The sequence below is a fragment of the Vulpes vulpes genome, chromosome 3, assembly GCF_048418805.1.
Source record: "Vulpes vulpes isolate BD-2025 chromosome 3, VulVul3, whole genome shotgun sequence".
Classification (NCBI taxonomy): domain Eukaryota; kingdom Metazoa; phylum Chordata; class Mammalia; order Carnivora; family Canidae; genus Vulpes; species Vulpes vulpes.
In genome coordinates this window covers 142,672,056-142,684,605 of record NC_132782.1, presented here as the reverse complement: position 1 = coordinate 142,684,605, position 12,550 = coordinate 142,672,056, and positions in this window count along the sequence as shown.

The following is a 12,550-nucleotide window of genomic DNA, read 5'->3' as shown; positions in this document are numbered from 1 at the left end:
TCTTTGAATTTAGATTTTTTTAACTTGTCCTCCCAATTTACCCATAGTGGGCCCAGATTCTCTTACTCAGTTTTTCATAAATGCCCTGCATATAACCAGTCCAGCAAACTCCCTGCTGATGTGGCTGTAATGTGGCTCATATGTTTAAAACTAAATATCTACATTAGACATCACAAAGAAGCATGCATGTCTCTTGTTCTGCTCACTCAAGTAGGTTGGGCTATGATACAATTTTCAAAAAAAAAAAAAAAAAAACCTTTCTAGAAACTGGCTTGGTTTTGAAGTTAGTTCCTCCTGGCTTTATTTTTATTTTTTTATTTTTCATTTTTGGTTATAATTGTAGTTTGGTAAGTATTCTCTGCCATATATATTAGAGATGTCCTTCATTAATTCTTTATTTATTTTAAAGATTTTACTTATTTATTCATGAAAGACAAAGAGAGAGGCAGAGACATAAGCATAGGGAGAAGCAGGCTCCCTGCAGGGAGCCTGATGCAGGACTCAATCCCAGGACCCTGGGACCACAATCTGAGTCAAAGGCAGATGCTCAACCACTGAACTAACTGGCATCCCTCATTAATTCTTTAAATCGATGATAGTCATCTTTTTCTATTTATTTATTTGAAAATACAATCATTTTTAAAAGAGTGATAGAAAATCAACATTTCCTCAAGCTTTTATTTTAAGACTTTCTTTAGATCATCAAGTTGAAGGAAAATATTCAAGTACAAAAACCAAATTGCTTTCTGCTGAAATTTATATAATTTCCTATTCTTCATAAACTTAAGCTAAATAATAGAATCTGTAGCATAAATAATATATCAATTCAATTAAAAGGAAAGCTAACTGGACCTTCATGTTAGCAAAACTACTGGTTGGAAGTTTAATATTTCATTAAAAATAACTTCAGGTTTTTATTTTTGTACCATATAATTTAAATGCTAATGATAGAAAATCAATCCTATTTTACATAATTTATAGTCTTCAAATGTGTTATATTTTAGTTAATTCTTTTATCAACATTTAAAACACTTATAAAATACAAAGAAAAAATAATCACTTACATACAGAGACTACCTAGAATTAACAATTGCGAATTCAGTGTCATATATTTCTTCCTGTATTTATTTATTTATTTATTTACTTATTTATTTATTTATTTATCTTCCTGCTTTTAGTAAAACATTACATATACTATAAATAAAAATAATATATAAAAAATATACATGTATTATATGTTGAGGCTGTATTTAAAAATGATACAGACAAAAATCTTTTCCCTCTTGGAAATTATTTCTAGTAGGGAGAAGACAGAAAATAAGTGGTAAGTATAATAAATACATAAACTATGTAGTATACTAGAAGGATATAGATTCTATCAGCTGAAAACAGATGAGAAAGAGTGAGAGTACTAGGGTGGGACTGGGTTTGCTGTTTTAAATAGCATAAGCAAGTGGTGGTAGGTCCATAAGGTGAGAGAATAAGCCATGAAAATCACTGGGTAAGAACATTCCAGGAAGAACAAATAGCCAGTGAGGGCCTAGAAGTGAGAGAGGATTGTAACACCAGGCAGAAAGTATGTCTAGAGTAGAGTTGGCCATTAGAGAGACATAGTAGATAAATATAGAGAGGTAACGAGGGGCTCAGATCATGTAGGACTTTGTCCCCATGTAAGTCTTATGTAAATCTTTGTCACGTAAGTCCCAGCTCCAGACCCTTCCTCTTTTCTGAGGCAATGATAATGCTTTGTTATGTATAGTTATCATCTCAATTTTTATTGTTTAATCATTCATATATCCTAAGACATTATATAGAACTGTCTGTGTGTAGCCTTATACACTTATATAAAAACAATTCACATTATTAAGTCAGGCTTCTTACATGAGAGCTTTCTGTATTAGTAGGGTTGATCATAGTATCTACAATGTAGAAATGGTGCCGTATATAGAAAATGCTTGTACTAAAAGCTTTAAAAATGTACTTTACACATGTTAATAGAGCTTGCATATGCAAAATACTTAGAATAGCATGTAAAAAGAAATATAACATTACTAATGATATTAATATCACTTTATTGTCATTTCTATTATATTAAAGAGTCCATTTCTAGGTCTTAGTTTATTTTTTTGAGAAGTTATACAGTTGCCTGTATTGCGCATTGCTTGCTCATGTGCTTTGCCCGTTTCCTATTTGAGTGTTTGCTTTTTATTCTTATTTATTTATTATCATGTCTTCTAGAAATGAAACTTTTTTTGAGTCATATATTTTGTCAATATCTTCTAGTCTTTTGTCATTTAAATTAATATATAGTATACTATATATACTGTACTACACTAAATTAGTATATAGCTCCAAAGGGCACATGCACCCCAATGTTTACAACAACATTAGCAACAAAAGCCAAATTATGGAAAGAGCTCAAATGTCCATTGTGATGAATGGAGAAAGATGTGGGGATATATATATATATATATATATATATATATATATATATATTCCATTGTATATATATACAATATATATTGTACTTGGCCATAAAAAATAGTGAAAACTTACCATTTGCAATGACATGAATGGAACTAGAGAGTATTATGCTATGTGAAATAAGTAAGAGAAAGACAAGTACCATATGATTTCACTCATACGTGGAATTTAAGAAACAAAACAGATTAATGTAGGGAAAAGAAACAAAAAGAGAGAGAGAAAAAAGGAGACAGACCATAAAAGAGACTCTTAACTATAGAGAACAAACTGAGGGTTGTTGGAGGGGAAGTGGGTGGGAGGATGGGCTAAATAGGTGATGGATGGGTACTTGTTTGATGAGCACTGGGTGTTATATGTAAGTTGTGAATCACTAAATTCCACTCCTTAAACTTATATTACCCTATATGTTAACTAATTAGAATTTAAATAAAAACTTGAAATATAATAAATAAAGTACATGGCATCATTTATTATAATATCTTTATATTTTTATTATATTCTTCATTATACTGCTATAATGAGGTTAAACAATTTTTTCCCTTTATATATGCTTTATATCTTATTTAAAATATTCTTCTTATTTTGAGATTAAAAAAAAACACTTTGGCTAAATATTCTAAAAGTTTTGAAGTTTCTTCCTCGCTTAGATCATTAATTCATAAGAAAATTTCTTTTCTTCCCACATGGAAAGCTCATTTTTGCAACCAGTTATTGAAAGATCCTTTCCTCAGTGATTTGCAAGGCCACTCCTCATTTACTCAGGTAGGTGTTTTATGTGTGACTGTCCCTTTTGTTTATGAAGTTTTTGTTGGCAGAGAAGATCATTTATTTATGTTTGTATCCATAGTGGTTGCATGGGTCAGTAAGCAATGAAATATTTTAAAAAGAGATGCCATTTAAACCAGATCTTGACAGAAAACTTATAATTTGTGATGAGCATATGTCTAAGGACATATATTTTCACAAAAACCAATTGACTAAATGTGTCTGAAAATAAATATAAAAGTGTGAACTATTGTCTTTTCCACTATGCCTTTCTAAATATCTTAAGGGCTTACTTTGCAATTTTATGTTTGAATAACTATTAAGCATGCAATCTGTAATGTTGTAAACCTCATGTTAAAAATGATTTTCATGTATTTACTCACTTAACAAAGAAACAATTATTCAGTGCTAATCTGCTATGGGCTATAACTCAAGACACTGGTTATAAAACACAGTCAGGGCATGTTATCTACTCTCACACAACTCAGTCTATCCGGGAGGCAACCCATGAGGACATAACTTTGATGTAATAAGTACTATAGGGGGGATGCATATGAAGGGCAACAGAATGTAGTGAAAGGGTGAGTTTTGCAATAGAGAGTCAGAGAAGTCTTCACCAAAGTGATCGCGTTTGAGTTGAATCTCAGTAAAGAAAATTTAAAGTTCACCAAGCAGAAAAAAGAAATGCACTTTCTTACTAGTAGGAATGACAAGCACAAAGGCACAAAGGCATGATGGAGCATGGCATGTTCAGGAAAATAGCAGCTGACCTTTTATAACTAAAGCAAAAACGTCAGGAGTGGGGAAAGGAGTTGGAGATTAATCTGGAAAAATAGATTGGGGTCAGATTTTGAAGAGATTTATATGAAGAGGTTGGACATAATTCTGTAGGCAACGAGTAACCATTGAAATTTTGAAACGGGTGAGTCACATGATCAAACCTGTCGTTCAGAAAAGAAGTGATGTCGGGCTGGCGGATGGACTGCAAGGTGTGTAGACTAAGACTCACTAAAGTTTATTTTCATAGACAAAAGAAGAAATGGGATTTCTGGATTTCTGTAACAAACTCTTCAACTGGTCTTCTTGTTCTACCTTTGCTTCCTGTAATATAATTACAACACAGTAGGCAGAGCCATTCTTTAAAACACACACACACACACACGCACCAAATCAGGTCATGCCATTTCTCTGCTCAACTCTTGTAATTGATTCTTCAAATCATTCAGAGTAAAATCCTTGTCATCCATAGCTTACAAGTTCCTACCACCTGCTTGACCTCCCTCACTATTCTTCCCTGCTCTCTCCATTCCAGCCCCACCGGCCTCCTTGCTGATCCTCATACATGCCAGATATATTCCCATCTTAGGACCTTTGCCCCACAAATGCAGGGTTAATTTCTCCACTGCTTTTAAATCTTGACTCAAGTGTCATCTTCTTATTGAGGACTTTTCTGGTCACCCTCTTTAAAATTGCAAACATCTGTCTTCACCTAGAAATCACAACCTTCTATGTCCTGCTCCACTTGTGTGCCCCATAGCATTTGTCACTCTAAAACGTATATATAATTTACCTTATTATGCTTATTGTTCTTCTCCCTTGCTCAAATTTGGGGCAGAGAACTGCTATTTTGTTCAGTATTATATTCAAAAGTGCCTAGAATATTGACACATAGCAGGCTTTCAATAATTAAAGTTTGTAATGAATAAAATGATGAGAGCCTTTATAGGATGCTGACAGGGGAATAGTTGGCATGAGCAACTTTAAAATAAATTCAGTGGAATTGTGAATAAGACTGGTTTAATATGGCCATTAAGAGAGATGAAAGATTGGAATCTGACTCGTGTTTCTCTTGTTCGAATCTGTGGATCATAGTGCGGTTAGCCTACATTCTTTTATTTCTAGTATTAATTTTAAAACCATGTGGGCACTGTATAAAAATAAATTAAGGACAAGTTTAAACTCTAAAAAAAGAATCTCTTATGGGGCACCTGGGTGACTCAGTGGTTGAGCGACTGCCTTTGGCTCAGGTCATGATCCCAGCGTCCTGGGATCGAGTCCTGCTGGGGCTCCCCACAGGAAGCCTGCTTCTGCCTCTACCTGTGTCTCTGCCTCTCTCTCTGTGTCTTTCATGAATAAATAAGTAAAATCTTTAAAAAAATCTCCTATAACCTTAATCTCTAGTTATTTGAATACAAATTGTATCTTCTTTAATATCTGATAAATTTTTAGAGTTTTGCCTTGGAAGAGGGACTTTCACATTATCATCACCTTCTTCAACTATTATAAGTCAAGTAAAGGTGAGTTTAGATCATTTTCTAATTTATCTATAATTATCTATTATAATAGATCTATTATCTATAATTTAAATTACCCTCCAGTAATTACCCTCTTTTTTCCTTTTCTTTTCTATGGGACCATTGTCCACTAGATACTGGTCATACTGACTCTGAGCTCTTACACAAGTTCACTTATTTGCTCTGGCAATAGTCTGGTGTCCTCCAGGAGTTTAGGATTATGACTGTTGTACTCTGAACAGTATGACCCTGTAGGGGAAAAAAGGGCAAAAAAAAAAAAAAAAACAACTCCAAAAATTGAAAAACTTTTCAATTTTGCTCAGGTTTGGATTAAGTAGAACTGTGTTTAAGTTCCAGCTTTGTTAATTTACTAGCAATGTGCCTGAAACAAATTATTTAACTTCATTAAGAATCAGTCCCCCCCCCCCCCAAAAAAAAAAAAAAAGAATCAGTCCCTTCCCTTGTAGAGTTATACAATGTTACAATACTGTGTGAAGACAAATGCAATGTTTCTGAAAATTGTGGAATGCAATAAAAGTGTAAGATGTAATCACCATTCTAGAGGGCATGGTGGGGTCACAGAGACAGTATCAAGTGGAGAAATTCATGTTACTTGGTCTTTAGAAAACCAGTTGGTGAAAGAAAAATTAGTTTGACAATTTTTTTTTTTTCCCTAACCAAACTCATTGCTTGGTTCTAGAGGTGTTTGTGTTTTTTGTTTGTTTTGTTTTTGTTTTTGTTTTTGTTTTTTTCCTAAACAGCCACAGGCCCAGACTGAGTTGTCACATTTATATTTTTGTTTCACAACTTCCCTTGGAGTATGATCACTTAGGGACCCCTCTAAACTTCATGTTAGCTCATACCAGGATATTTCCTGTGTAGATACACTGCCCAATTAGCATCTCTAAAGGAATTAAGTGTTTTAAAAATTAATCAATGGCTCTAATTTCACCTTCAGAGTATTTGCCAGAGAATCTGATAATGTGTACTCACTAATATAACTTCATACTATTTCTTATTAAATCTAAGATTTGAATTTTCCATCTTGATTGCATGCTTGAAAATCTCCATAATCGGTAATCCCTTAATTTTTTTCCTATAATTTTTATTTCCAAAGTCCTTCCCACATGATAGAACTTAAAGTCAATGGCAATCTTTTCTCTTTACTATATTTAGAAAACTTAATAATTGAAGTAATAAAACATTATCGGTAAAAGAGGACTATTTTGACCCTCAAAGAAGAAAGGTATTAATACAAAGCAGTTTCATACAGTAGGGACACTGAAGTCAGTCACCAAAGATTCACATTTGGTCCTGAATCTATCATTAGTTAGATCCTAGGCTAATCATTTTACTTTTCTAAACTCTCTTACCTAAAAAAATATGAAAATGAACCATATCATTTGTCAGTATCTTCTAGATACAAAATTCAATGAATATTCCATGAATAACTGATGCCTTTCTGGAATTAGATAACAATTAGCGTGAAAGGGATTATTTTAAAAATCTGCTCATGGAGAGTTAGCCAAAGATGCATCGCACAGACATCATCCTGGTCATTTGTAGTCTTTGGAAAATACGTTATTTCTTAATTGCAACAGAACTCAAAATGTCAGCTTAGAGAGCCAATTCAATTATGTTTACCGTATTCCCTGTCTAGGTAGTAAAAAAGTCCAGTAGCCAGCAATATTTCCACTGGATTCCCTGTGAAACTGCTTTTGATTCGAGGATCTGTCAAATGAGAATTGTTGTGCTTTATATGCTTTGTTTATAATTGCTTTGCCCATTTCAGTGCCCCTGAATAACTCTTTACAAAACTACAATGAAAGTTTCACAAAACTTTCCATATCTATCCCTCAAAGCTGTTCTGTTAATTCTGAACCAAAGGAAAAAAAAAAATCTGATATCTTACTCAATAATACCGATGCATGCGGTGTATTAATTATTTATCTGAACATCAGAGAGTTTTGAATAAACAGGCAATAAAAGCAATATGCTAGGGGAAGATGAGAAAAGTAACAGCCACTTCATTTTGAACCAATTCTGCTAATGTTATTATTCTTTCTGGAAAAGCTCCCTCGCCACGGACTGCATATCCAGGCATTTTGGCAGAACCCAGAGAGAGGGGATGGCAGGTACAGTAAGAGGTTGCTATGCCTATTTTTTGCTTTTTTTCTGGGAAACCAAAACAATTCCCACACTAATAGCTATCCGTATGGCTTGTGAATTAAAAAAAAAATGAAAAATCAGAATAATGGTGTGGGTTGTTTGTATTTTCTTCTATAGAGTCGTTATTTTGTTCAGGAAATATTTATTGACAACTTGCTATGTACCAGGTGTGACACTCTGACTTGGAACTCTTCATATGTTAGATCCGGTTTATTACTTTAAAGGCTGCTCAGGACTTCTACCTAAAAAGAATTAGCATTCCCCAGCATCTTCACTTCAGCAAGTGCTATCTATTGCTGTTTATTTCTTGATGGTGATTCTTTGTAGGGTGATTCAATGTCACCCTATGTTGTGCTTCTTAATTAACTTAAGACATCTATTGATTCTATCTTGCTTATTACCAGCACATGAGCTGTCCACATAGTTTGTTATCACATTTTGTTTCCTCATTGGCCAGAGCTTTATATGTGAGATGTGTAAACGGTTTCATAGCTGTGGACTTGCCACGCTCCAAGAACTGAGTGTAGGTTATTCTATCGTGTCCTGTGATATTAATTACAACTCACAGTTGGTGTTGGAGACCTTGCTCCGGAAGTATAAGTGCTCAATAAAACTCCCCTGAGAAAAAGATTTGAAGTTTAGAGGTGAGTTGACCCCATACTTTACATTTGCATGAAAAAGGTCTTTTTCCCCCAACTTTCTATTTTGATGAATTTCAAACCAAGAGCAAAATTGAAAGAATAGTATGATGTGAACGCCCATCTATGCTCCAGCTGCATCTATTAATTGTTAACATTTATCACTTTCTCTTTACACACACAAGTGTCCATATGTACACACACAAACACATTTTTGCTGGACCATTTTTTAAAAAGTTGCATAAACCATGACTCCAGATGTTTCTGTATTTATTTTTATGTAAAAATTTGAATTAAAAAAGTATGATTTTTTCCACATAATCACAATAATTGCATAATTATGTGTCTTAAAGATTTTTAATTGATAAAACAATGTTATCTTATGGGAAGTCCATTACCAAGTCCTATCATTCAGGGTGGACCCTATAAATTCTTGGCCATGCAATTGCAGAATCACTTTTAACTTTGGATCAAATATAATATCTATTGAATTTTTCTCATAGTGATTAATTCAAACTGCTAAAAATCAAGGCAGGATTAATTACTCATAATTCAATAACACTGAATTGGAAAGAAGTTGATATAATATTACGAATTCTAAGTAGATCTCCTACATTATACAGAATTTTAGCTATTTCCCAATTCTTTTGGGGGGAATTAAATCTTAGTAACAAACAAACCCAGGTCTGTCATTGTTCCAACAAGTTTAATAGAAGTATTAAATAGGCAATAGGCTGTTTTCTTAAGTAGTCCTCTTTCTGACCTGCCACTGTTATAATTTCAAAATTGTTCAGCTCAAATATCTCTTCAGGAAGAGAAAGTATAGTTATTCAGCTGGTTCTATACATTCATTTTTTATTCCTTAAGTTATTAGGGATTAAAGGGAACTTAAGGTTTGTTGTTTTTTTTTCCCCTCTTTCCAGACTTTTGTTTGCTTGTTTTTGTTTTTTTAAGTAAAGAGTTTATGGATTTCTTTTGTTAACACATCATCTTTTTCTCTTGGTCAGCTTTCAAAACCAGATGAAAATATCAGCATGGTCTGGAGCAATACCATACTTTACTGCTCTGACCAAAAGAACATCTAGAAATAGGATACAGTATTACACACAAAATAATAAAAATACAATAGGTATTATTTTTCTGTAAATATTCTATACTTTGCCAAGAACTTCATCAGGAGTAGGAGAAAATATACTGAAAAGATTTCTGAAAATTCTTGTTCCTTAGGGGCATTCTTTTCTTGCCATGAAAATGAACTATTTTTGTTTTTTTTTAATGTGAGAAGATAGCCAAATGCCTGACTGGGTTTGGTCTTCTCTCTTCAAGAGAATTATCTGGCTTCAATAGGCCAAATTGGCCATTTAATATGTCTTCCTTTGATTAACATTATAATAGTGGATTATATAACTTTATTTCTTCGGTTTTAAGGTTGGGAATCTATTTTATTTAATTAAGAATAGAAATAATATCCACACCACTTAGACTTAATCGTGATCTATGGTGGAACTATTTTCCTATAGGAGACAGGATATTAGTAAGAACTAGCACAGTGCCTGTAAATCAATGTGAGGTCTATGCTTTAATCTGATTCCTCACCATTTGATATTTGTTGCTTTTCAATTAATAATTTCCAGAAATGACTGATTTGACTAAGTCTGTGATATTTTTCAAGTAATCAGATCATAGCCAGAGTTTAATTTCTATACTGAGTTGGTATCAATAATGAATTATTTTCTTGGAACAGTGAAAAGTAAGACATATTTCAGATGTGCTCAAGTGATCTAGGGTTGACAGACCAGAAAATTTATTTTTATTCTGTGTCTCATTTGTATCAGTAATTCATAAGCTTGATCAAAAGACCTGTGATTCTTGGTTAAGGCCCCCAGTGTATGAAACATAAAAGATTCCACATACTTTGTTTTCTAGGGTTTATAGAAACATAGGTAAATTTGCTTGGAGCTCACCATCTATAAATAAAAAAACACCAGCTTGACATGTCTGTTTGTCCTGTAGAGCATGAGAGACACAAATAGAAAATCAGCATGGATACAGGGCACATTGTTCCAGAGTGTGTATGGCTGGTGCTTCATAAGAAATCAAACTTATCTATACCAATGAAAGTGCTGGCTTCCACCTTGCATTGTATCATTCAGGTACACATTTTAAAAGCAATTCATGACTAAACACAAATAAGTGCTATTACTCATGTCCTATCCTGGTATTATGTAGTGAAGACAGGCTATGAGAGTTCTCTTTTTTGCCCAAGTAATTTTTTGGAAACCCTTTTCTTAGTCCCTTTTCTGTGTGAGATTCTTCACTTCTTTATGAGAGTACTCTGAGTGGTTCACTAAATGAAAATGATTTGTAGGAAGGGGCATGATAGTGTCAAGTATAAATGGGAAATCACTCTTCAAAATGTTAAGGGTTAAAATTTTAGGATTGTCTGTCCTATACTTATATCCTTCAATTAAACAGTTAATACCACTAGTTCCTGATTGTGTTATTAATGGGCTTTCTTTTTGATATGTTCTTTTCTTCTTTCTTTTCTTTTCTTTCTTTAGAAATACAGTATAGTGTCTCTAGATAAAAGAGAAATGGGTAAATCACAAATCTGAAATCTTTTCCCCAGCCATGAACTTCAAAAGCAACCAGTGTTCACTATGGAAGGTGAAGTTTTTATATTTTAGGAGTACTTTAAGTTAATGATATTTGAGCAGCTCTGAATAATTTGAGCTAGTTTTTTATAATTGTTTAATGTCCCAAAAATGACCTATTGCTAAAAATAATGCAATGTTCGCTTCTAATTTTTAAATAATTTTTACATGGATGATGCTTATAATTTAAACAATATTATAAATTAATAACCTGAGGTCTAAAACACATTTTACCCATTTTGTTAACATCTCTGTTATAGACATTAAAATAATTTTACCTTTTTTTTAGGATCAGTCTTATATAGCAATAACAGGGCATCATTTTATTTTTTCTTTAAGATAGAATACTGATAGATTGAGAATATAGTTTGCAACTATATTATAAGAATATTTATCTTTTTCAAATAAAGTAATATTAACTCTCTTCTGCTCCATGGGTCTTATTAAATTATTCAATGTAAGACCAAAACCTTTTTTTTTTTTTTTTAAAGAAAATACAAAGACACTCTCAATTTACCAATTGTTCTGTCATGAGGGGTCCAAACTGTTGTAAACTTTTCCTGGATCATTAGGCAACCCTGTAATAAGATAAAAAAAAAAAAAAGTCTGGAACAATTTGTTCATAGCTGTAAGACTATATCCATGGTATTAAAATCTCCTTTGTGGGCAGGGTAGTTTCAGAATTCCCATGTGATATATAGCACTGCAGACGAGGTACTATGAAAATTTCTACAGATGGCTGCTTAATGTGTAAATTAATGTGACTCAGTAAGGATCATGCCAGTCACTGGCAGCTATAATTATAGATCAGAATAAAATCTTGCTCTACAAATTTGTTCAACCAGAGAACTGCAGCATATACACAAGTTTATTTAAATACTTTAATTATTTACTGTCAGAATTTGTGACACATCTGTGATTCAACTTGCAAACACTAATAGGAATGATATAGCACCATGTTACTAGCATAAAACAAGCAAGGTAATTAAAAAAAAAAAAATACAGGAAAGAGACACCACAAAGCAACAAAACCAAACATCCATCTCCAAATACAATGGATTTTCAAAGCAAATGGATCAAATAACAGCCCAGTCAGCATGGGCATTCTCCAAGCATCCAATTAAATATGAAGCTGATACTTCTTTACATTTTTATAATCTTAAAATTAAAATTAAAATCCAAGTTACTCCAATCAAGCCCTTATTAACTAGTTGAACTCAGAAATCTATTTCAACTTCAAGGTAACAGCTGAAAGTTTACTTAAGACAAGCATATTTACACTTAATGAGATTCATATGAATTTTCAGCTTTTATTTGAAGAGTTCAGAAAAGCACCAACCTTGAAAAGCACATCTGTTCCTGTTACTAGTCCTAGAAAACAATCCCCTTCCTCCTATTAACTACAAGAAACAGAATTCTCTGGGGAAAAAAAGACATGGCAATTGATAAAGAATCTTTTCTTTCTTTTTTTTTCCCCTCCCCAAGGTGAGCTTTAATCCTGTCCTTACTCAATTAAAGTAAATCCTAATTAAAATAAACTAATCTG